Source organism: Pinus tabuliformis, chromosome 2_2 (assembly GCF_031772625.1).
Source record: "Pinus tabuliformis cultivar Carrire ecotype Pingquan chromosome 2_2, CPIR1, whole genome shotgun sequence".
Lineage (NCBI taxonomy): Eukaryota > Viridiplantae > Streptophyta > Pinopsida > Pinales > Pinaceae > Pinus > Pinus tabuliformis.
The window spans coordinates 662,243,519-662,271,139 of record NC_142300.1 but is presented as its reverse complement, the minus strand read 5'-3'; the positions used below and the strand labels follow the sequence as shown (position 1 = coordinate 662,271,139).

The 27,621-nt window shown below is 36.7% G+C and overlaps 1 pseudogene; it reads left to right on the top strand.

Annotated features, from left to right (window-relative positions):
* LOC149194348 (SART-1 family protein DOT2-like) overlaps nt 1-18,495 on the top strand; it is a 61,630-nt pseudogene extending 43,135 nt beyond the window's left edge.
* Nucleotides 18,496-27,621: the final 9,126 nt, after the last annotated feature.

Below are 27,621 nucleotides of genomic sequence, written 5' to 3'. Positions count from 1 at the left end.
TAAATAAATTAGTTCAATAACGCATTCATTTTAAATATTAACCCATAGCGAGCTTTTACTAACATTTTTCCATTTTTAGTTATGCAGTCAAATCATTAATTATCGGGATTTTAAGAAATATACTCCAATTTCCAAATCAATTACTAATCTTAAAAACCCATAACATTCAAGTGGCTGTAGTTTTTTTTTTTTTTTAAGTGGCTGTAGTTTTAATAATTTCACAACTTAACTAAAATAAAAAATAATATTAAATCTTAATTTAATTAAATTTAATTAATATATAATTAATTTAATTAAATTAAAATTTAATATATAAAAAATATATATATAAAACTTATTTCGCAATCGGTAGATCGCATCGGAAATTTTGATCGCACATATTAACAAATCCCGATACCTGCCATACCTCCGATGCCGATGGCCGATACCCTCATGTCCCCGATCGCCAATACACTCATGTCCCCGATCGCCGAATGGCTTAAGTCATTTAAGCAAAAGTTCTTTTATAAACTTTGTTTTAAAGTTTCAACTCACTCTTACGATGAGTGAGTGAATAAAGAAAGGAATGGAACGAATAAGTGGAGGGTAGTTTATATTTTTTTTTTATTAGTTTAAATAATTAATTTTAAATTAATTAATATATGCAATATAATTTATTTAAATAAATTAAATTGTAATTATTATTTAGATTAATAATATATAGTTTGTAATTAGTTAATTATAATAGTTAGTTAGATATTAATTAATAAATAGTTTATTAATAATTAGTTTAGTTTATAATTAGAAATTAAATTAAAATTAATTAGAGACTAATTTAGAATTAGTTTTTAATTATAATATTTTTAGCCCAGCAACAGAATTTCCAAATTCATGTCAGATTTGCCCTATCAACTTTGGAGACTCATAAATTGAGTTATACTTGGCCAAATGAGGCCCAAGACGGCTCATTGGAAAGAGAAAATCAAGGAGAATATTTTTGAGAAGATTTCACTAACAGATTTAATCATTTATTGGGTCAAAAATCAGGCAGAAAATCAAGCTCCGAATTTTAAAAACAAAATCAATTTTCTGAATTATTTTCTTCATTTTCATTTATCCAAAGCCTCTTCTAATGCCAAATCCATTGGTTAATAATATATTTGGCCAATTAAACCACCCCAAACATCAATAGAGAGCTTATATTTTATGTTTAATTAGTTATTTAAATAGAATTTGATTGGATTTGATTTAATTGCCAGAAATGATATTTTAATTGCATCTTAATTTATTTTGATTTCTTTTTGCAGGAAAACAGTGGAAGAAATATGGAGAAAATGATCTCAATCAATGAGAATGCTCCAGCTATTGACGATCAAGATTTTTGAACAAATAAAATTGGATTTGGCAGATTTCTCTTCACTAAACTTTCCTCTCAAGAATTCCTTCACAAATAGTATAAGTAATAGATTGCAAAATATAATAAGGCGTGGCTCTCCTCTGCAATTCTAGACTTCTAAAAGCACTACTGTAATAGGAATTTAGAGTGGTAGGAGAGAGGAGAGAAAATCTCAGATCTGGGGATTATTGAGGATTTTTCTTTTGTATCTTGAATTATGTATGAGGGGCCAGAGTTTGCACTATTGTGACTCTAGTTTTGAAGGCAGAATTTCAAGCAATGTAAAGGACTGTTGGAGACCAAGATCAGAGAAATTGATGCAATAAATTGGTATTTCTAATACTATTCTTTCAAATATTAGTTTCATTTTATGGTAACAGGAATGTCTCATTTTATTCATGTTTGTGCACTATTGTCAATATGGATAATTTGTCTCAATATTGTTATTAGATATCTCTGTTCTTATGAATTAAAATCTGATTTCTGAGTAACTATTTACTCAGAAATCTGTCTTATAAAACTGATTTATTGAATGGTAATGTGTTGTGAACTATTTCCACATATTATTGTTTAATTATCGGATTTACTGATTTGATAATTAATATCATTTTTGTGAACTACTTCCTGAATGTTGTTGGTTTATTATTTCAGTTAAGAGGTCTTAATAGGATGTGTTTTGGTAATCATAATATCAGTTAATTGAACTACTTCATTAACTTGATATTCATTATAAACAAGACATATTTAAATCCCAATACTTTAATTATCTTGCTCTTAATTGGGTTAGATCTATATCTGCCTAATTAAGATAGGATTTAGATTAGTTTCTTTTGCTTGTATCATAGAATAAGCTTGCATTTAGAGTAAGTTCTACATTCTTTTAAGTCCTCTCCTCAAGGAGGAAAAACTTTAGTTGTGGCTTGGCTGAACCCAAATCAGCTTAAGGGTCATTCTCTTGCCTGATCAGCAAGACGAAGTGATCTGATATCCCTAACTATTGGTAGTGAAAGATACATCATAAACCAATAGCTATAGGAAGAAGGTAACTGGACCTAGTTAAACCAGTCAGAGCCACCACACCAAACGAAAAAGGAGCTGCTTTAAGGTCCGGACCGGGTGGTTATCCCCCATTGTTGCTGCAACGATTTTTGAGGCATCAACAGTATCCTAGGAGAATTGGGTGAACTCCTTATTAAACTTGTTTTGTTTACATGTTTTACTGCTATGTTTTCTCTGATTTCCTCAGTGTCTATGTATTCTAGCAATCTTATTGATCCGTTGCATAAGTAACATAGGCATATCCATGCACTTGAGTCTGTAATACCTTTCATTCTTTATCCTGGATAAATTCCAGATCAAGTGGTATCAGACTATTTAAACCTTCATTAATTGAAGATACCAAAGAGCAGAGTCAATTGCCTTCTATTGATGATCTGTTACCTGAATATCTTAATGAGTTGCAGAAAGATACAGTTCTAGACAGGAAGGTAAGAACTACACCCAGAGGAAATGTCGAGTACCTCAGGATTAGACTCGAAGGTTCAAAGCCAAGTAGTGAGAAATGGATAGAAATTGAGCAAGCGAGGAAGCAATACCCTCACTTGATTGATGTTTAAAAGAAAACCAATTTTTGGTGCTCCAAAATCTTTTTCAGTGGGACGGCTGTGATCCGAATTGGATCCTAAAAACTCTCTAAGTTTTCATGGTTGTTTCAAATTATGCTAAAAGTTTCAAGTCCTAGAAAAGATCGAAGCTATCAGAAGCAATCCTCATAACAATTGCAGTTGTGGCCAGTGCAGAGCAACGAGGACCCTCGGTTGAGCGCATAGACCGTTGGCCCATGGTAAAGCACAATGGCGCAAAACTAGCAAAACCGAATGCCAGGTCAAGAAACAGAGGTGGAATCTGATACACGATTAGCGCTAAGTGTTAATCGTGTATTGCAGGGAATCCCCCTTAGTGAAGGAGAGCCCCGAAGTGCCCAAACCCGAAAACGCTATAAAATTTGGAAAAGTAACTGTTTCGGTTCCGAAGCGTAGGATTCCCCAAAATCGGTAGGATATTAGAAGGCTTCGAGGCGGTAAGCACTTTTTGACTAAGTCCCGCCAATGCCACACATCGAGCGACACGCATCCAGCGGAAGAGAGAGAAAACCGTCTGCATCAGATAGGTAAATGATGAGCCCCAAAAATGGATAATTATTTGGGCTCATTCAACCTCCTAATTCGACTTAATCCACCATTCTCATTAGTTTATTGCATGTTTTTTATTATATTTATGCTAATAGAGTGAATTGGGTTAGTCATTATGCCAACAAGTCTAATGTGTGCTTTGTGTAGCCTTTTTGGTCAATTTGGAGACAAAGTCAATGGTTAAAATGAGCACTTGGCAGCCAAATTCGTGGAGAGTATTTTTAGGAAGGTGTTCCCTTCATTTATGGGCCCTTACCTCGAATTCTCCACCATCAGCTCGGAGTTCAAGGGCCACCAAATCAATCAGCACAAGGGCAGCCAAGCAAGTCAAGTAGGACTGCTGTTAACTACAAGTTTTGGGCAGCCGAGTCCCTAAAGTTTAGGAGGACTGTTGGGTCCTCAATTTGTATAAATAAGAAGGCTTAGGGCCTCATTTTGGTTAACTAGTGGTTAGTCATTTTGTAGCTGGTATTTAGTCATTTCATAGTCTTGTTGTAGTCATTTTGTAGTTCGATTTTTAGGCAATAGATTAGTTTTGCTGTCAGCTCATTTTCAAGTTCTCCTTGTGGACAGTTTTGATGTAACTCTTCATTTCTTGATCAATAAAGATGAATCCAGCTTTGCACCAGCTCTAAATCTCTCTTAGGAGGTTGTAGCTCTTGGGGTTGGGCCCATCTCAAGCGCCCAATACCTCCTTTGATTATCTTTATGTGTTTTTGCTGCATTCTTAGAATAAAATCTGCTATTTGTATTTAAATCTTGCTTTGTTATTTGGATTTCTTTTGATGGTTAAAGTAGCTTCTCATGGTTAGAATAGATTGGTAGGATAATAACAAGAAAAAGGCTACCAAACACCTTGGATCTCACCTCCCCCTCAGTGGAATCATGAGCTGGGACCAATGTGACTTTGCTGCCAACAAAAACACTATTTTGCTTTGCCATGCAATTCTTAGTATTGGAATCCTCTTTTGTAGATGCTGATATTAGTAGTGTTTAAATGCTTCAGTTGATGATTTCTTAGTGGCATAAGTTAGTTCATGCATTTCATTTCGAATAAACTGTTGTTCATTTCCTTTTGTTGTTACTTAGGTCAGAATAGAGTAAAGTAACTAGGTCATAGGTTTTATAAGTGTTTGTTTGTTCAGTTTGAAATACCACTTGCAGAGTACCTATTACCCTTCCTTACCTACACATACCCCATCCAACCTACCTGTTTCATCCTTCACTCAGAACCCTTACCTTACATTTACCTCATTCGCTTACTTTGCCATGATTCTCATCTTCTTGTGCAACATCATTTCATCCCTCCTTGAACAAATCTCACCATCTACACCTTCTCCTCAACTCCATCCCCCAAGTCCTGGACCTCTTCACACCCCTATTTCACCTCCATATCCATTCATGCATCTACCCTCACTCACCCATCCTCCAAAATCCAATTTCGAAACATCCTGTAGAAGAATTACAGAACATCCTGTAGAAATCCTGAACATCTTGTAGAACCCCTGCAGACTTCCTGTAGAAGCTCATAAACACGGTTTCTTGGCAGCCAAATTTTGTGAGACTCTTTGGAAGGGTGTTAGGGACCCCTTAGACCCTCTATGAACCTTCCCAACCTTTCCCAAGCATTTCTCCTCCTTGATCCACCTCTGCACAGTCAAAAATAGTTAAAAGCACATGCATGATAATTCTAACAACTTAATCAAAAATACAAAAAGATGTTTTCTTCAGATAGTGGTAGTCTAGACACATGTATTTTACCTTCATAGAAGTAATAGCATCTCTTTCAATAGTTTGCATGCTCTCGTTTGCGTCAGTAGGACTAGCTGGTAGAATTAGGGTTTGCTAGGGTTTGCGTTTCTTTTTTGGCTTTCAGTTTCTTTTTGCAATTAGATTAGCTTCCTTCGAGTTAGCTTTCATCCATCAATTAAAAAGCTTCTTCTAAGAGCTCATAGAAGTTGGCTTAAGCTCCTAGTGGACTTGTGCTAGCTGACCAAGTGACAGCTGCAGCAAGAGCTAGTACTTGTGCATACAGCACCGTCGCTTCCAAGTTTGTTACGAACTACCGGGTTGATAAAATTAAAGAAGGGAGTTCCAGGAGTTGTAGCATTACTGCTACAACACTGGAGCCCACCATCTTTTTGGCGCCGTTGTCGGGGAAGCGTCAGAGTATTGGTGATTGCCGCTTTTCTTCTATTTTCCACTACAATCTTCTGCTAAGTAGTTTATTTCATTTCCATTATGCAATTTCGTTTATGCAAAAGTAGATTAGCATTTCCCGCTTTCATAGATTAGCATTTCAATTCCGCAATTTCATTTCTGCAAGCGTAGATTAGCATTTCAATTCCGCAAGCGTAGACTAGCATTTCATTCCTGCAATTTCATTTGAGCAAAATAGATTAGTCCTTTCCTGCTTTCATTTCAATTCCGCATGTTCATTTTAGAAAGATAGTTAGTTGAAGTTCAATTTATTTCAATTTTGCAAGTAGAAGTAGAAAAAAAGCAAAAATCAACCAAAAAGATTTCATTTCATGCCTTGTAGGAGTAGAGATAAGTTAGAAAAATGATTGCACAACACCCCCACTGCTTCACACAGCCAACATTCTCTCTTCTTCGATGGCTGTGATTAAAGAACCCTTAGGTGGACAACAAGACATATTTGAAGAACCTCAAGGGAAGAAGAAGAAGAAACCATTCCTCTGGAGCAAATGGCTACAAGCAGAAATGTTGGGAGCAGTCCCTTGTCCAAAGACGAATTTGAAGATCAGATAGAAGATTTCAAGAGTGATATGAGGCAGTTTCTTGCCATGCAATTGGATACCCTGTGGATCCAAAAGAAGCAAGAGGAAGCCAAGAGGGATTTGGTCATCTTTTTTCCCAGGTGCACTAGAAAGCATCCTAGGAACGAATGTTCAATGCACTCCCTAGAAGTGTGTTTCATCTGTGAAGAATACCATCCTACAGATCAGTGCCCTTCCTTACCCAAAATCAAAGCTGCATATCAGAGAGCCAAAGGATCCACTGAATCACTCTATTATATGAACCACAGGAGGCCACATGAACCTAGATCTTATCAGCAGGAATTGCAAGGGACATTCGAGACCTATTATGACCCCTATCAAGCCACTTTCATGCCTTCTTGTGGTTCCCCTGCTCATCCTTCCTGGTTCACACCTCCTCCTTGTTCCTTCATAGATCCATATTATGCCCAACCAACTGCTCATTCGTTTCACTCTTATGCTCAGCCACAACCTCAGTGGAATGCACCTCATCGGGGGTGGAGGCCCCAGTACAACTCTCATCCCGCTCATTTTCCTCCACCACCTGCTCATCCACAACCATCGCCTCCTCCTCCACCAAGGCAACCCCAAATTCCTACCCAACCACAATGCCATCCATCTCCATCTCAATTTCACACCTCCACTCAACTACCCGTACCATTTCCAAAACCATACAATGGAGTAGCTCAACCCAATTGCAAAGCTAAGGCACAACATGTGCAAATGACTCCTTTTGAGCTCAATGATGTTCACCAAAGCTCAGGAAGAGTGTTGCAAAATAGAGATTATATTGACAACATTGAAGGACCAAAGGAAAAAGAAGATTCCAAAGAGGAGATCAAAGAACCATGGGCTGCACTTGATGAAGAGAAGAGATCAGAATCAGAGATCGAGAGAGTTCCTTCATGGTTACCATCAAATCCTCCATGTACTCAAGAGAAAGATCAACAAAAAGAGGAAGATGAGAAGGTCATGATAGAAGGTGACATGAAGAATGATCCAGATCAACAAAAGGACGAAGGATATCAAAGCTATATTGAGATATGGTTTCAGAAGGTGACTAAGTTGCAGCGGTACTCTCTTCCTCAGCCATGTGTGATCCCTTCAAAGTCAGATCATTTGGTCTCTAAAGTCCGGATAGTTGTCCAAGCATGCATTTCGAGCCTTCACATCATTTTTTATCTAATATCGATGTGCACATGGCTCCATTGGAAGTATTTTTATACTTGAAAATGATTTTGTTTTTCAAGTAGGGTAGGGTAGAAAAAAAAAAAAAAAAAAAAGAGAAAAAATGAAAATAAGAAGAAAATAAAAATCTAAGGTGAAAACCTCCTGAGAGGCGCCTTAGATTGTCTCATTGATTGAAAACCTCCATGAGGCGGTCAATGGGTTGGAAATAAGAGAAAATAAAAGGGAATAAGATCCTTGGGTGAAAACCTCCCTTGGAGGCGCCCAAGGCAGACAATTAGGGTGAAAACCTCCATGAGGCACCCTAGTTGTTTTTCAAAAAAAAAGAAGAAGAGAAAAAGAAAAAGAGAAATAAAACTAATTTCTATTGGCTAATTTCAGGTTGCAGCAAGGACGTTGCAAGACAGGACGATCACTCACAACCAAGTCCAAGGGAGTTTTGTGCCTTCTACAGGAAGTTCTGTATTTCTATAGGAAACATCCTGTAGAACCTTCAAGCGAGCCAGATTCGATTTTGGAAGGGAATCTAAAGCTTGGAATCTATTGGTTATGCCTGCAAGTATCCATGTTTCCGTCCCTCACCCATTTTCCATCATTTTTTTTCATGTCATTGTGCTTCTTTCCTCAAAACTGTGTTTTCTACAGGAAGTTCCTATAGGAACTACAAGAAGTTAAAAATGGATTGAAAAAAGTGGTTTGGTGAACATGGTAGCTTCCTCAAAGGTTCAGAAGTCCTCATGCAATCTTCCAACTCCTCCTCCATCATCTCCATACCTGCATCACAGCCCAAATTCATTTTTCATACCATGCAACAAAAATGCAAAATGCCTTGAAGCAAAAATACCTAGAACAAAATTTGTTTTTGCCATAACTTGAAAACCATGCATCCATTTGAAAAACCGTTTTATGAGAAATTTTACAAGGGTGATGGCAACATGCCTGAGAAGTTTCAGCCAATTCCGATGCACGGTTTCCAAGAAATCAGCCTCCATCACCATCAACCATTTTTGCATTTTCTCCATATCCGTGCATCCGTTTCAAAACTTGTTTCATGGGGATATGCATATGAGTGATGGTAACCTACCCAAGCAGTTTCAGCCAATTCTGATGCATGGTTTCCGAGAAATCTCTCTGAAATATTCAGCCATTTTCCATTTTTCTCGAAATCCGTGCATCCATTGATCACGATTTTGCTATGGGAGGTGCATAATGATGATAGGAATGCGCTCAGCAAGTTTCAGATCAATCCGGTTTACCGTTTGGGAGAAATGGCGAAAACAAGTTCTGGTCTTGTGAAATTCAGCAGCAGCAGCATGAAGTTGCAGATTTGAACGTGGAAACAAATGCTTGTAGCTTAGATCTGGTCAGAGGACACCTGCATAAGGAAAACAACCAAAAAAATCAGCAGCCAAGCCACATGCAACCGCAAAAACCAGTGCATGCAGCAAATGACAGGCCACAGCAGCTCACAGCAGCCATTGGACTTCCAGGTATGTGACTGAAACTCATTCCTTTGATTGCATGAATGTAATTTAGAAACTGCATGAGCAATGAGATGGTCGAGATTAAAAAAATCAGTGGCCAACTAACTGAACACTGTCATCCAGTTCAATAGCACTCAGTGGGTGAATGAGACACGTGCGCTCAGCCATCTCAAGAGGGAATTAGAAAACAGGTAGTAATGGACAGTTAAACTTCAGCATGATTGATGGACGAAATTACAGGCAGAGAAAAATAGTTAAGCACTGCAGGGGACCAACAGTTTGCATGGGCCAACGCATGTCTCTGCCACCTCACCACAAATCACGCCACAATTAAAAATGCTCGGTTGACTCTCACCATCCGCTGATTAATTTACACTTGCAGCATTCTTAGATGAAGTATGCGTCCTTTGCTCCCACGATTGGTTAACCTATTGTCCTCCACTGAGCTTTGCGGCCTGGTTCAAATTTCTCTAGTGTATCGGGCTCAATCAAAGGCAGAATAACATTCTACAGGAAACGGGAGGGGTCTTCTACAGGAAGTATGGCACAGCGTTCTGGAACAAAGAAACCTGAGCTTTCCCTCGTTAGATTTGGAGTTCCGAGAAGGGTAGGATCGAAAACACTCTTCCATTCATGATGTATATTTTGAAAGGTGGTGAACTGAACTATCTAGAGCAGGAGAATTAGAGACCAGTTTGCCTGTAAGTCAAAAATAGCAGTGTGATTGTGTGTTGCATGGAATTTCTCATTTCTGCATCTCTCCATGTTTCCGGTCTAAAATTCTCTTATAAGGAAGGCATATGCCGCTGTGAGAGCCAGCTTGTGGATGAAAATTTTAAAATTTGCATATCTGAATGTGTCCTAAGAAGAAAACTTGGTCTCTTTCCTCTATATGTAGAAGCAAAACTCTTCCTCTCATAACCAGATAGCTGAAGCATTTTTAATGTCCTTGAGATCTCTTTCTACCAAAAAAGAAGAGAACCGAAGAAAAAACTTGGTTAGGGTCTTTTGCATGCATGAACATAATTGTTAAGACAGAGTAAGGTATCATATCAAAATTTGATGCAGGTGATCCAGGATTGTAAAGGGATGGAAATCTTAAAGTTGGTAAGGGACTTTGAGAATGGAATTAGAGTCTCACATCAAAGGAGAGACATGAAGATTATGTCACAGATCCAAGCTAGCTTGAAGCTGTCTAAATCGAGAACAGGGGAACAATACTTTGAGAGTGCTTATAAAAGTGATCAGGCTGGGAACGCAAAATTTATTTACTGTGACGGATCAGGCTTGGCAGTTGACAACCAGCTACAGCAAGAAGGATTAATTGAAGGTGCCCAAAATTGTACAAATGAAGGTTTAGCAAACATTGGTGCGACTTAAACCATAAGACTAATGAGATGAAATAAGTGTAAGGTGGAAATCAGTCGTAGGTTGGACCATTCAAGGCATGTAATTAACCAACCAGGAATAGTAAGTTTGTGTCTTGTCATAGTACAGTCATACAATGAATAGGTGGGATGTTTTACATGATCAAGAGAAATACAAGGAGCCAAATAAAAGCGAGAGGGGGAGGACAAGGCTGGATACTCAAAGAACTAAAGTTGATGAGTTAGTGGAAGTGCTGAAGAAAAATAAAGGATGGCAAGGAAGAAGAACACATTGAAAAATATGAGAAAACCAATGATGAAGAAACGCAAGACATTCAGGCAAGGCAAGAACAGAGAGGAAAAGGGGCAAAGGCCAAATTGCTGAAGCCTAAAACTGTGGGAGGAACAATGGCACAAACACCCAAGAAAAAAAAGATTTCAGAATAGAGCAGAGAAGACTGAAAAAGGCCAAACAAGTAGGGATACACCCAAAGCAACCACATCACAAGTCAAGGAGAAGGCACCCCCACCAAAGCACGCCAAATCAGAGAAAATTGGTTCTACAGGAAGCCAACAGACTGTTTCTATAGGAAGACAGAGAACTATTTCTACAGGAAGTCCTGAAAAAGGGAAGCATAAGGAGAAATTGGCTGAAATCCTAGCTAGGGAGGCAGCAACTGTGCTGGCCGCCCTAAGTACCTCTCCCAAGCTGAAGGAGAAGTGAAAGAGGGAGCTTCCACTATATTTTAAGGCAAGAAAGGGCATGCAGATACTCTAGAAAAAGAAGCACAGGCAGTGGGAAGAAGCAAAGAGAAAAGCATGGTTTCATGACCAAGAAGAGGGCATCACTTCAAAAGCTTGGCATGACAGGGAGGCCACCAGGGCCATCAAAGGTGAGGAGATAGATTGGTTGCTCAGAGGATGAGCAACACTTTCAGTAGGGGGGTGATGATGAGCCCCAAAAAAGGATAATTATTTGGGCTCATTCAACCTCCTAATTCGACTTAATCCACCATTCTCATTAGTTTATTGCATGTTTTTGATTATATTTAGGCTAATAGAGTGAATTGGGTTAGTCATTACGCCAAAAAGTATAATGTGTGCTTTGTGTAGCCTTTTTGGTCAATTTGGAGACAAAGTCAATGGTTGAAATGAGCACTTGGCAGCCAAATTCGTGGAGAGTATTTTTAGGAAGGTGTTCCCTTCATTTATGGGCCCTTACCTCAAATTCTCCACCATCAGCTCGGAGTTCAAGGGCCACCAAATCAATCAGCACAAGGGCAGCGAAGCAAGTCAAGTAGGACTGCTGTTAACTACAAGTTTTGGGCAGCCGAGTCCCTAAAGTTTAGGAGGACTGTTGGGTCCTCAATTTGTATAAATAAGAAGGCTTAGGGCCTCATTTTGGTTAGCTAGTGGTTAGTCATTTTGTAGCTGGTATTTAGTCATTTCATAGTCTTGTTGTAGTCATTTTGTAGTTCAATTTTTAGGCAATAGATTAGTTTTGCTGTCAGCTCATTTTCAAGTTCTCCTTGTGGACAGTTTTGATGTAACTCTTCATTTCTTGATCAATAAAGATGAATCCAGCTTTTCACCAACTCTAAATCTCTCTTAGGAGGCTGTAGCTCTTGGGGTTGGGCCTATCTCAAGCGCCCAATACCTCCTTTGATTATCTTTATGTGTTTTTGTTGCATTCTTAGAATAAAATCTGCTATTTGTATTTAAATCTTGCTTTGTTATTTGGATTTATTTTGATGGTTAAAGTAGCTTCTCATGGTTAGAATAGATTGGTAGTATAATAACAAGAAAAAGGCTACCAAACACCTTGGATCTCACCTCCCCCTCAGTGGAATCATGAGCTGGGACCAATGTGACTTTGCTGCCAACAAAAACGTTGTTTTGCTTTGCCATGCAATTCTTAGTGTTGGAATCCTCTTTTGTAGATGCTGATATTAGTAGTATTTAAATGCTTCAGTTGATGATTTCTTAGTGGCATAAGTTAGTTCATGCATTTCATTTCGAATAAACTTTTGTTCATTTCCTTTTGTTGTTACTTAGGTCAGAATAGAGTAAAGTAACTAGGTCATAGGTTTTATAAGTGTTTGTTTGTTCAGTTTGAAATACCACTTGCAGAGTACCTATTACCCTTCCTTACCTGCACATACCCCATCCAACCTACCTGTTTCATCCTTCACTTAGAACCCTTACCTTACATTTACCTCATTCGCTTACTTTGCCATGATTCTCATCTTCTTGTGCAACATCATTTCATCCCTCCTTGAACAAATCTCACCATCTACACCTTCTCCTCAACTCCATCCCCCAAGTCCTGGACCTCTTCACACCCCTATTTCACCTCCATATCCATTCATGCATCTACCCTCACTCACCCATCCTCCAAAATCCAATTTCAAAACATCCCGTAAAAGAATTACAGAACATCATGTAGAAATTCTGAACATCCTGTAGAACCCCTGCAGACTTCCTGTAGAAGCTCATAAACACGGTTTCTTGGCAGCCAAACTTTGTGAGACTCTCTGGAAGGGTGTTAGGGACCCCTTAGACCCTCTATGAACCTTCCCAACCTTTCCCAAGAATTTCTCCTCCTTGATCCACCTCTGCACAGTAAAAAATAGTTAAAAGTACATGCATGATAATTCTAACAACTTAATCAAAAATACAAAAAGATGTTTTCTTCAGATAGTGGTAGTCTAGACACATGTATTTTACCTTCATAGAAGTAATAGCATCTCTTTCAGTAGTTTGCATGCTCTCGTTTGCGTCAGTAGGACTAGCTGGTAGAATTAGGGTTTGCGTTTCTTTTTTGGCTTTCAGTTTCTTTTTGCAATTAGATTAGCTTCCTTCGAGTTAGCTTTCATCCATCAATTAAAAAGCTTCTTCTAAGAGCTCATAGAAGTTGGCTTAAGCTCCTAGTGGACTTGTGCCAGCTGACCAAGTGACAGTTGCGGCAAGAGCTAGTACTTGTGCATACAACATCGTCGCTTCCAAGTTTGTTACGAACTACCGGGTTGATAAAATTAAAGAAGGGAGTTCCAGGAGTTGTAGCATTATTGCTACAATACTGGAGCCCACCCGTAAACACCGTGCGACTTGTCCGCCTGATATGAAGGATGACCGTAGGATTTGGGGGGCCCAGATCAACGGCGGAGATGTGTCCCAATGACTGACTGTATTTGACAGGTCAAAAAAGCAAGATGATAGGGGATTTGAAGTCCAACGTGGATGATGAGTTGGCAAACAATTCATGTTAGCAGGCGATCTTGAAGCAAACAGATTTAACGACCATTCAAATATGATTTACGGAATCTGACACCTAGTTCGTTAGAAAACAAGTTGCCACCTCCCTGCGAGGCATTACCCAGTGATGATGACGCAGAGCAAAGGAATTCGAACAGACAGGCGAAAGGAAACCAGAAGGCTGGGAAGCAGAAACGAGCAGTCAAAGAACAGACTGGCTTTAAAGCCATGAACTGACAGAAGCAAAAGACAGAGGTAGACAATGAAGAGACGCAAAAAGCTAATGGTAGAGAATAGAGAGTAGAATCCAAGATGACCTGAAGGAAGCATCGAGCCAGATAGAGCTAGAGAGAGTCAGAGAGTCTGTGTACTCCATTAAAGGCTTGAGATGTTCAATCAAACTCCTCGGCATAGGCCTGTCCTACTACTATGACCCTCAGAGGTCGAGTTTCAGTAAGGAGAGTCTGTGCACTCCATTCCTACTGACTTCATTCTGTTTAGTGAGTCTCGAATCGAGCTCACTGTTTTAAAAACTCTGATCGAAAACATAATAGAGAGGCCACCACTAAAAGGCTGGACTAGGAGACATAACCTAGGAGCATTGGGTGAACTCCTTATTAAACTTGTTTTGTTTACATGTTTGACTGTTATGTTTTCTATAATTTCCTCAGGGTCTATGTATTCTAGCAATCTTATCAATTCGTTGGATAAGTAACATAGGCACATCCATGCACTTGAGTTTGTAATACCTTTCATTCTTTATCCTGGATAAATTCCAGATCAGTTGATGAGTATGAGTAAGGGTTATGTTAGTGGAAGAGGGCGAAGATGCCTATGAAGAAGAATATGAAGAAGATGGTGGAGAGGGTGGAGGTTTACCTCCATTTCCATTACCTCCTCCTCGTGAAGAAACTTCTCCTTTGGGAGGTTTGGAGCTTTCACCTTGTAGTATGGTATTCCTCTCTTCATAGAGGACCTTCACCATTTATTTCATATCAAAGAAGGCCTTTCTAAAGGCCTTCTCATCCGCTGTCATGTTTGTAGGATCTCCTTCATGAGACATGCTCAATGGAGTCTCAACAACAACTAGAGGAAGAAATAGTGGTGGAGATTGTGCCAACCTTTCCCTCCTTCCCCTTGACCCAACCTCAGGGATTTCAACCATCTTCCCTTCTCCTCTTCTGAGTTTCAGCCTTGTAAGCATGACATTCACTTGCAAATAGTTAAATCCTTCTTGCAAAAATAAAACTAAGAGCTCTGATACCAAACTTGATTTGATTAAGAAAATTAGTTTTGCCGTGCTAAAATTCCTTTTCAAATTATATTAAATATTCTCGAGGAGTTATGAAATTATTTGCAAGTTTAAACATGGGTTTTTGATTATTTTTATGTATTTTTTATGTGCAAATTAACATAAACAAGTGACACAACAACAACATATAACAAACATTAAACTTTTCATAAATAGTATAAAAACAACACATGATAAAGGAGTTCACCCCTCCTGGGCTACGACTCCTTGGTCCATATTACAATGGCTTGGCCCTCTCTATTATTCTCAAAAGTGTCAATACATATGTTTCTAATGCTCAAAAAGATCTGAATCCTGTTCCAATGGCTCTCGAATGCCCAAAAATTCTTGTGTAGCCTCTTTTTGCTCCTGATTTGGTAAAAAACTGAAGAACTTATGGCCTTTCCCAATATCCCACTAATCACATCGCAAATTCCCCAAAATTTGGCACCATCCTACAAATTTTCCCCAAAACACTCTAACAGAGCATCAATTTCGCCAAAAATCAGGCAAATTTGCTAGATGCGTTAAATGTCCTCTAACGCTTTTTTCTAAAAAATGTGGCCATGTGGGGGGCCACGTGCCCGAGGCTAAGACCAACAGCCTGCCCTCACTGTCCGAGCCCCCATTCCCATCTGGTTGGTGCTCATGTGATGGTTGTGCAACCAAGGGAAAGACCCCGTGGGTTGGCCCCTTCTCGAAATTGGCGTGCTCTTTGTATTCAAATATAAGCTGAACCCATGGTTTAATAAGAACCATTCTTGTGGTGCATTGGTAGGAGGTGTTGGTTATGTGCTTGGAGGTTGTGGGTTCAACCCCCACTGCCTCTTCCTAGACATCAAACAAAATTTTGGTGGCCCTTAGACTGCCACGTGGTGGCCTTTGGATGGGCCACGTGTCAACCTATGGTTGGCCACCTTTCGACCAATAAGAAATCGCCAAATGCACCCAATCCATAACTGCCACTTGGAATCATACAATTCGCTAGAGGATGTTGACCAGTCAACTCTGCCACCTCATCCTGCACAGTCAGCACCACATTAGTAGTACAAACCACTGTCTGGGATGTTAATTTTTTTCAAAAATTCCCCCGTTTGGGAAAGTGAACAAAACATGATTCTGGGAGCATACGGTGTTTGTTTCGTGTGAAACGAATTGCACTAGATTCAGGATGATGAGCACTACGTAATCGTCTAGGCTCCACACTAATTCGAAAACTTTTAATTTTGAGCTATTTTTTGAGCACTTGATCACCTAAAGAACAATGAAAAATGAGTGAAGTTGGGAATAGACATTTTCTCCTTAAAATATCCTTGATCGTCTAAGGAAGAGCTATATATGAACATTAGACCTATTGAAAGAGACCCTAGGGACACTAGATGGACACCTAATTGTAAACATATGTTGGATTCATGGCTGGTTGAAGCTCCTGCAACCTTATCATCATAATTTTTATTTGGTGTTTATCTATTAATGAGACATTTGTTAATCATGTTTTATATTTCATGTTAGTTTTGAAGAATGCTACCACACTAGTTTAAGGAGGATTAAAGTGTTGTTGAATGTTGATATTACCGATTATGTTTGTGTAAACTTTTCTGTTTAAAAAAGTCAAATGTTGATATTATCTTTTATGTGTGTGTAATATTGTCTCTCTAGATACAGAAGAGACCGCAAGGTGAAACTATGACTAACTGAGCTAAAGAGTCACGGGCACAACCAAGAACAATTATTTTTTATTATTACACTCAAGAGGAAATGCTTCAATTCAAGAAACCTAAGATGAAGAAATTTTTTTGTAAGAAGGATAAAATAGACATTGATGCACTGGAAGAAGAAGAAATTGTTGTTGGATTTGGTGTTGGGGATCTTGGTTCTAGGGATGATAAAAAACGAAGGTTTTCCAGGGAAAATGCAGAAAAGGCAAAAGTTGAAGTAAGGAAAAGTGCATATCAAAATGCATATAATAAAGCAAAAGTGGCTTCTAGAGGGCTTTGAGATGAGAAGTCGTCAGATGCAATGCAGGTCAATGAAGATGGAGATGTTGTTTTTAGTGTGGAGGATGAAGATCTTTACAAGTCACTAGAGAAGGCCAGGAAAGTGGCATTGAATAGGTAAGAACAAAGTAGTGGGTCTATCCACCAGGAAGTAGCTCATTTAGCAGTAGATGCAAATTAGGCACAGGAAATGTTCAATCATCAAACAAAGTGTAGGAAAATAAAGTTATATTTATGGAGATGGAGGAGTTTGCGTGGAGTTTACAGCTTGATGAAGGTGTGTGGGAAAAAAAGGAAGTTATAAATAATGATATGAGTTCTTAAATTTATTTTTGTATTGAGTTGTCTCATGTAGTTATCATAGTTATAGTAGATATTTGATTTTTTAATTGATGTGTCATTGTATTACCTCATTGTTTTATAATTCTAATTTTGTGCTCATTGAGTCGAACACTCACAAGCCTGTAATTGAAGATGTCTTTAAAGAGGATGATGAGGGTTCAGGTCCTGTCAAACAAGATGATGTTACCAAAACCATAAGTGGTTAGACTAAGGTGAAGGAAATGGATATAGATGTCAGTTATAAAAAATCAAAATATGAAGAAATAATGACAGATTACATAATTAAAGAAGATTCTTTAGGAAAAGGTTTGGCTGGGACCTTGCAACTATTGAAGGAAAGGGGTTCATTGAAAGACTATGTGGAATGGGGCGGAAGGAATATGGAGATGAAAGAAAGAAAACCTGTTGGACTACGACATACTGATGGACCAAAAGAGATACAATTAGACCATTTAGATGAGTTAGGTCATATTGTAAGTTTCTTTGTTTGAAATTTAAAGTTGTCTTGTGCTTCAGCATGTCAATACCCTAGTTTAATTCTTTAATATCTATTCATAGAAACAAGAAATTCATTTCCTTTCCATATATATTTGCAGACGACACCTAAAGAAGCTTTTTATAAGTTGTCACGTAAGTTGCATGGAAAAGGCCCTAGAATAATGAAAGAAGAAAAACATATGAAAGAGTATCAGGAGGAATTGAAGCTTAAGAAAATGAATATCGGGGACACCCAATTGATGTCCATGGAAAAAATGTGTGACATCCAAGCAAAATTACATACTCCTTATATTGTTCTCAATGGTCAAATTAAACTTGGGTGTTCTTATCTTCTTTTTAGTTCAGGCACGAGTACTTTTAATTTGAGAATTATCTCACTGGTATTGGCTTATGTTAATGTACAACCTTGTCCATGTATTTTAATGCTATAGGAAAAAAAGTCACACAAGAAGTGGGTTTTCTACTGTTGAAAAGGAGGTTCTAGGAAGCCTGACTCTAATGCTTGGTGACGGGAAGGTTGTTAGCATTGAATTGAATATAATTTTCCTCTTTCCTTCCTTTAGATGAAATTTGTTCATGACAATTATGTAGTACATTATATGTTGTGTCTTCTAGTTTTGCAAATACGTGACATGATTTTTTGCATTGTAGGTTAAGAATTTCTTAGGAATCAAGCATAAATATGAAACTGGGACGATGGGTCCTATGAAAAAACCAAAGACATGATATAGTTAGACTTGGCACTTCTTTCATGAAGATTGAGTTTTTTAGGGCCATGAATACTACTGTTGGCAAAGGTGTTTGAAGTCCTCATATATGATATGGTCCTTAAGGTTCTTAGCTTTTATTCCAATAGCAAGCTCAAAATTCAAGAATAATATCATTATTTGTGTTGAGTGGGACCGTATTTTCTCAAATGAGTTTATGGGCTATCACAGATCGAGCAGGTGGGAAATAAGGTGTCAAAATGTTGATATTGTAGGTTAATATTATGTATAGAGAATATAAAATATTTTTTCTTTGTTGAAATTCTCAATGGCCATATGTATGGATATTGTGCATCAATTTTAACTTAGATATTATGGAGAGAGTTCTGTTTGAAGTTTGAACTTTGAGGAAATTGTTATGGTGTAGACTATTTTTTTCCTTTCATGCATTTATAGGATATTCTATGGACAAAGAGAAGAAATAAAAATATCCACATGTACATGACCAATTTTACTGGGAATTTTTAGAAAAATTTTGTAACCTTTGACTCCATATCGATGCTTCACCTTTTAAGTTTTCAAGATCTAGTTTGGAAGTACATTTATATAATAAAATTTTTACCCAGGTTACATTGCTAGTATCATTTTGTCTATTCTCAACATTAGGTAGTTGTGGTTTGGTGGTGATATGCATTTTTGAAAATGTTCCATAGGCTTGTCAGGTTCTATAGAAACTATCATGACTCCTTTTTTAAAATAAAAGTAATGTTTTTCTTAATCTGATGGGTGACATTTTTTAAAAAACATACTACTCAAAGATGGTTGTATCTTTCTTATATAACACCTCTCAATATCAATTTTAATTTTATTGGTATTTGATGTGGGGTCGTATGGAAGTCATAATGGAAATAAGCAAGTTAGAATTTTCCCTTATATATTTCTATATAATTCCTGCATTTTTGTACTATTGTTTTTACAAACATTAGAATCTAGTGGATGAAACATTACTGAATTAACATTTGGTATAGGAAATCTTGTCCATTTTTCACCTTTTCTTTAGTGTCTTATGAACTAACAACATCTCATTTCATTATATTAGAATTAAACCAGTTGTGCCATTTATTTTTATTATGTGAATTTCGTTATCATTCTATGGATCAATTGGAAAACACCTGGCAGATATTTGTGCTTTTGCATGCAAAATACATCTGTTTCCTATAGAGTGTTGTATGGGGCACAAATTATATGAAGGATTGGGTGAACACTAAATAGGATGAACAAATTTATTAATGATCAAGAAATCATTTTGACTTTGTGCTAGTAGGACATGCATCTACATGTAGTGGTCCCAATGGAAGTTGAGAATTTAGTTGAGCCTGATATTAGTGGGATTGTTGTTTATGTACCACATTATCCTTTTTTTCTAGGATAAAATGCTTCCTCGAAACATTATAAGAAAAATGTAGAAAAATTCAAACAAAAAGGAGTGGGCCACAAAGCAGTGTCCACAAGCCAAAAATAATGTAGTGCCTCACATGCTAGTCAAAATTAGGATAGTCAAATCCCCAAGGGCTTATGAAAAACTAAATTACTAAGTGAAAAAATAAATCATATGGAAAAAGGCCATGCCTAAACCAATTAAAACATAGTCATATTCAGGATAGACATACACACTACACAACTACAAAAATCTTGTGTAAGGTGGAGGGTCTCTCAACCTTGGGATTGGGTTGCACCCAATGACAAGTGGATGATGATTTTGATGGAAAGTATTCCATCCATCGTTTGTTTGCTTCTCCAGGTGCTTCTCCATAAATATTTTCAAATCCAAGTGAGGGTACTTGTCATTTTTAGTTCATGGAGGAGGAAATCAAATATGAGCTTCTCAACTTTGGCTACAATAGGTATTCCACTCATGAACATGATGGTTGACCTGATGGTGAGGCCTGTTGTTGGAATGGTGCAATCAGAAACAGAGGGTGAAGTTGGAGTAAACAAGGGCGTCTCAGATAAAAAAAATCGGTTGAAATGATTTTCTCCAAATGTTCTTAATATAATTATTGTGTACTTTTTGGTATAAAAAATGTTCTAGTGGGTGGTCAACCTTTCGATATTGAAGCCTAGATTAGATCATCATTTTTTTTCTACTCCAGGTGCTTCTCCATCAATATTTCCAAATCCAAGAGAGTGTACTTGTCATTTTTTAGTTCATGGAGGAGGTGATCAAATATGAGATTCTCAACTTTGGATGCAACAGGTATTCCACTCATGGACATGATGGTTGATCTAATGGTGAGGCCTACTGTTGGAATGGTGCAACCAGAAATAGATGGGGAAGTTGGAGCAAACAAGGGTGTCTCAAATAAGAGAATTCAATTGAAAATGTTTTCTCCAAATGTTCTTAATATAACTCGTGTGGAATTTCCTGGTATAACAAAGGTTCTAGTGGGTGATCAACCTTCTAATATTGAAGCTCAGATTAAAGCAATGTTTTTTTCATACATCAAGCATGAAACATGCATAATTCTATCATTTTCACTTGCAAATGCAGATTTGTCAAATTTTGATGCACTTCATATGGCAAGAATTGTTGATCCTAATGGTAAGTACATTTGTAGGGTGTTTGAGATGCAAAAAGAGATGTGAGTTTAGTTGTTTTCGTTTTGACATATATGCTTTGATGGATGTTTTACTAGATGTTTCATGGAAAAATATTCATTATTATATTTATAGTAAATTGGGATATTCTATTTTTTTAACATAAATCTTCAGGGCAGAGCACCAAGCTATAGGTATGTTTACAAAGGTAAAATTGTTACAAAAATTAGCTGAAGATATTATAGTATTGTAATTCTTTTGAATGGAATTGTGAAAGTGATGTGATTTTAATGTATTTTTCCAGCTAGATATCATAGGCCGAGGAACTAATGTAGCTAATTTCCTTTTGGGAAATGTAATCCCCCTATGCATGGATTCTATTGGAGTTGCCAATCACATTCAAGCGGTATGTCTAATAGCTGTCAAGCATCACATTTTTTTCTAGAAAATAACTTTTGTAATTTTTATGCTTACACATTTTCACTCATACATAATATGCTTTGGAAGTTATGTATGAATACATACTTATTAACCTATGTAATGAATTATCTACAACTTGAAATATCTCCTTTTTATTTTGGTCTAGCTAATAGTCATTTAACTATTCTAGCTCTACTCCCTTTTCATTTGTCACATATTACATTCCTTTTCCCATAACTTCATACAAGGTTGGGCATCACAAGAACCTAACTTGCAAAAAGTGCACTATTGCCACAAACACAAACAAAAATTGGAAGACTAGTAGAATAGGTAATGAATGTGCAAAATTCAACCAATGTGATTAAAGTTGAGGAATTGATTTGTTTGTTATTGATTAACTTGGCGCAAAAGCATTTAATGTGGATTAATAGGATGAGTAACATGTAGATAAAAGTATTTAAGGCATGATCGATAAAATTTCCAGTCTTCTAAAAACCTAAATGTTCTACTTGTGTCATTAAACCTAACATGAAAATTGTTACTGAATTTTATAGTGTGGAAAAGACTAGAGAGGGAAAACAATGAACTTTTCAGGAATTGCTACATATGGTTGAAAGTAAAAGAGAAGATCTTGTTATTCAACCATTTACTTGGAAAAAAACACCACCTCATAGTGATGGAAAGGGCACTAGGTATTATCCTATCTCTATTTAATTACAAAGTAGAGGCACCAAGACTTGAGCTTGATAAGTAATTAACCAACCCTGATTATGTTCAATTTTTCCATACTTGAACACATGAATTTTGTAAATAATTTGATGCGTTCAACTAGGATTTGGCATGGAACTAGCTTTTCATAATTGTTTAGCTGTTTCATTTAGTTTATTTTTCACAAATTTTTAATGATATAACAACTAATGTGTCAAGAATCTTATTGAAAAAGTGTACTCACACTCATCATATATCAACAACCACAAATTCAAACAAGAAAGAAAAATTATGTTGTCTCTAGTGGGCTCTCTACTCAACTTACACACAAGATCACACATTTTTCACTTGACAATTTTGGAAAGTAAGATTTCAAAGCTAGCTTATGTTCTCCTTGTTAGTATGTACATGTTTTTGTGATCCAATGCTTTTTATGCTCTGCATTTGAAGTAACCAATTAAAAACAGACCCAATTGTTTACATTAATCATGTTGAAAGGGTCATGGAAGTGCCCGTGTTAATGCAACCATCCTCATTGGATGTCTCATCCATGAGAAACATGAGTTTCAATCAAGGTTTTAGAGTGCCTAGTATTGAATTTTTTTCCTCTAACCCACCAATTCCACTAGTCGGGAATGGCTTTTTATACATGGGAAGTTTAGAAGGATTTTCAGGATATATTAAACAGTTTCTTGTGACTAGGGTGACAACATAGTTGAATACAAATTTTCCAAATAAACAAGGTATGACATCTTTTCTGAATATTTGAATTTCTTTGAAAGTTGAAATTTGATGTATGTGGATATTCAGGAGATGATTTTTATAGACAAAACTAATGAGGTTGAGGTATCAATTGCCCTTCCAAAAAGTTTTTATAGTCATGCATTTTTTTCCATCAATTATGGATACTTTTATTGAGTTCACCCTTCCAAAATACATGTAAGTCTTCATGGAATTTTAGATATGTATAAATTATTATTTTCTTGAATTCTTGCAAGAGAATTTCATAATTTATGTTTGGGAAATCGAAGACTTATATAATACTCCCTGCAGGTGAGGGCATAATTGTGGAGCCTGTGACAAAAACAATTTATAACACATACCGAGACAATATATAATGACTTGAAATTTCATTTCCTTATGTAAAGATGAAGTAAAAAAGGATAAATTTTGTAGAGATAAAAGTAGGAGACAAATAGGGAAAGCTGGGAGATTATAAATTTGTCAGTTTCCATGAGAAGAGTTAATTGTTAGTTGTTAAGTTTTCATTGTGAGAACTAGTAGTGTCTTTCCAAACCATATAACTTTCTTAGCCCAATGAAATTTTTGTTTACACCATGTCTACATGATTACATGCTCATGCACCATCCAAAATAATGAAAAAAGAATCATGCACTATAATTTGTGAAAAAATGGCAAGAAAAGAACCCCCAAATTCCATATGTAATAAATAGATGCACCATACTTTTTCACTGTAGGATCAATAAGCGTATTCATTGGCTTAAGGTCTTAGAGATAAATAAGTGTCCTCATAAGGTGGGGGATATGCATAAAGAGAATTATGTTTTTAAGATTAATTTTTGCAAATGATCAAATTTCATTATTTCTTGTTTGAGGAAGATCCTCTTAAAATCCTTGTTATGCCTTATTTTGTACAAAGTCACTATTTATCTATAACTATAAGAGAACCATTGTATTGTTACATTCAAAATTCATGGTTCAAAATCCTTTTCTTTTTCTAATTGTGGGAAAATCCATGTATCCATCTTATCCATATTGAAACGATTATCTCCATCCAGTGAGTTGAATCTATGTGGTGGTAATTGCATGCCTGTGCATCTCTTGCACCAAATTATCAAGCTCTAGTTACTTTTGTGGTGGTTCAAAAACATCACCATACCAGACTATTTGCAAACAACCATCCATATTGAAATGCTATAGACAAGAGTAGAAACATATTGCGAGGTAAGAAGATAATTATTATGGAATACAAGACTATCAGTTGTCACATATTGTGTATGATATTACTCTATTGATCATAATTCTATTGTAAGATTCCTTTTATTTTACAAAAGGGTTAGTAATTATGGTCCTTTTCGATATGATAGGAACTGTAGTTGACTCCAAAATTTTCCGTCCAACAGAATTTGAATTTCACCTCTACATTGATGTTGGCATTCAGGTACCATTGATATTACATTTTCCATTTGTTTGGATAACATGTTGATATCTTTTGCGAGTAAGATGTTATTATGTTGTCCAACTTAGCAGAAATGAACATGTTGACTAGAAGATTAACCGATCTATGTTTATGATGTTTACAGGGAACTAGTAGATCTACCCATTATAATGTTCTTTGGGATGAAAACAAAATTCACAAACAATAGATTATTGTCCTTAACCAAAAATATTTGTTACACGTAGATCTCTACCTCATCCTCTTTACCCCTAATGCATTTTGTAGATTAGATAACCTATTTTCAAAATCTTATTATTCGTTTTTAGTGTCTTTCTTACCAGTTTGGACATTTACTTTTCTTATTGGTTTTTGAGTTGTATATTGAAAATTTTATAGTGTCAGGTTGCAAAATTCATGTTTAAGTAGTAGGATAAGAGTTGGAAGTTATAGATGGAAAATTTAAATAGATACGTAGTTGTAGTTTGTTTTAAGGTAAATCTTAATTAATGTTTGAAATCATGTTAGTTCTTGAGAAATGATTGTTTTTCAGTTTCAAAAAATGATGTTTGTGATCATTTAGTTGAAAAATGGGAGTTGGTTTTTGTTCTTAAATTGAAACAAATTTAGATAAAAATTAATGTCTTGTATACTTTATTGGGTTCCTATTGACTTGTATCGATTGGTTTGTGGTAGACATGTGAGGTGTACATGCTTAATTTCTATAGGTAGGTCTCTAATGCTAAATCATAAATATATACTTGGTTCATATATTTGGTGACTTTCCTTGACATATATTTTATTTATTATTATGTACAATACCCCAAGCATATTATGCCCATCTGGCTACATTTCAGGCTCATTTTGATATGGATCCAAAAACATCAAATAATGGTTCCTTATCTAATGGTGTTCCTGGTAGTCACATGACTGCAACTAGTTCATGTTCACAAAGCACTCGTGTACCTACAAGAATAAGTGTTCGACCCTTACCATATTTGAAAGAAAATGTCAAGAGAGTTATGTTTCACTGTTATATTTGGTACATAGATGTTTGAAATTTTTAATTTCTATATATACCATATCTTTGTTGAGTTAAGTAGGAAATTAAGTGACAGGCTAGGTGCATCATTGTGATGCTTTCAAATTGTAAAGTTCTAAATGTCAAAAACTTAAGGTCATGATTAGTCATTTGCTTTTCACCTCTTGTACTATTTGAAATTTTTTAAGTGGTTGTGGCCATTTTAAATAAAGAGACAATTAAAATTTAGTGTGAACATTTGTGTTGTGTGTTTTCATATTATATGGACAAGAATATTGTATGATATTTTTTTAATATAGTCACAATATGTTAGGTCCCTATAATACTAGTGATTACCCCATTACTATTGTAGTTGTACCCCTTATTAATATTGTTGTGCCCCTATTGTCCCCGTATTGTTATTACTATGCCCCATAGAATCCCTCTATTGTTATTTTTGTGCCTTTATATTATTATTGTTAGGTCGTCTAGGTTATATTGTGACTCCTTAGACTCCTATATATAGAAAGGAGGTTTTGTCATTTGAATCATCAAGGAATCATTCATTTGTGTAATGTAAAGGAGGTTGCCCCCTCGAAGAGGCTAAATTCTAAGGCGTTGATCTATCTTTTCTATCTTTTTGTGAGTTGGTTTCATAACATTTGGTATCCGAGCTTTTGGATTCTAGGGTTTCACTGCTCCAAATAGGTGATCGTGGCATTTTCACTATAAGTTTTTTTCTGCAACGTTTTAGAAGCAAAAAAAAAAAAAAAACCCATTTGAGACGAAATCGCACTGAACCTCGGGTGCGAATTTTAGAGCTTTTCGCACTATATTTGCGGATATATGATCTGAGGAAGTTGGTCTTTGTGTAGACTCCTGAATTACATTCCAAACAGCTGACCTGGGGAAAATCGTCATAACTTTCCCTTTGAACATCAGATTGAAATTTCATAAGAAGTTACAGAAAGAGGATGGATTGCAGTTTCTTGTATATGTTTTTTAGAGCCTGTTAGTGTCAGTCTTTCCAGCCTTCCTCCAGTGATCAAACGTGCTCTTACAAAGTGATTTTGAAGTGTCAAGGTCAAATTTTGTCATTTCAGTGAGTCTTCAAGCAAAATTTGGTCATTAGGCATAAGGTCTAGGGTTTGCTTTCACTCTTTTCAAAGTTGCCCAAATGCCAATATATGTCACTATTCAGCTGATTCTATCATCATTCATATGGTTGTTATCATCATGTCAAGTTCCATTGGGTCATTTTACGGCTTATTCATGCTTCAGTTGCGCCTAGGTAAGTTCATTTCCCTCTCCTAGGGTTTTGAAGGCAATCTCTCTTGGATGGTAAAATCATTAGCAAAACTTGTATCCAGATGTTCATACACCCTCCCCTATCCTTCATGTACCTTATCAAATGCTTCCCATCACTGAGATCCCCCAAATTCCTCATTTTCGCACAAACCATAGTTTCTTGCTACAACTTGGCAATTTTCTAGGTTGGGCCTGTGTTTTTCCCGTTTGGACCCCTTCCCCTCGCTCTATCTCTGAGTTTCCACTTTCCTCTGCTTCCTAACATCCCTTCCTACTTCCCAAAATTTCCCCAAGAATTTAGAAGCCCCTTATCCCCTTCATTTCGCTTCATTTCGACAAAATCTCTTGTTCCACAGATCGGGGTAGGTTTTACTCAAATGATGTTTCTGAGCAATAAAAGATGAATTTTGGAAATATGAGAGAGGTTTTTGTCCAAAACATGCCAAAAAAGAAAAATGTCCTTCACTTTTTACACAGGTGTCATGGTTTTAGAGAAATGTCAAAAATACCGTTGCCTTAGGAGAATCAAATGCACCTCTGAAGTGACCTTGGGAAAATAAAGTTTTCTCCTAGCTTGGTTGGCCAAATGACTTTCTTGATGAGTAAAATGATAACTAGACACAAAGATATTTCCAATTAGCTATCATGAGCTCAATTTGGAGTTGAGGAAGGCATTCAAAAGTTGACTACAACAGCACTCTGCCTTGAGGCAGCCTCATTTGGCACATTTTGACCAGTCTTGGAATATTTGAATTTTGAAAGGGCAAATGAACTCCAAATTGAACAATTCAAGTTTTGTTGGAAATTATACTCAAAGACCTTTCCAACGAGCTATCCTGCGCCCAATTTGGACACCAGAAAGACCTCCAAAAAGCATCTGAAAGTTGTGCTACGCGTAGGGCTCAGGCGCGCTA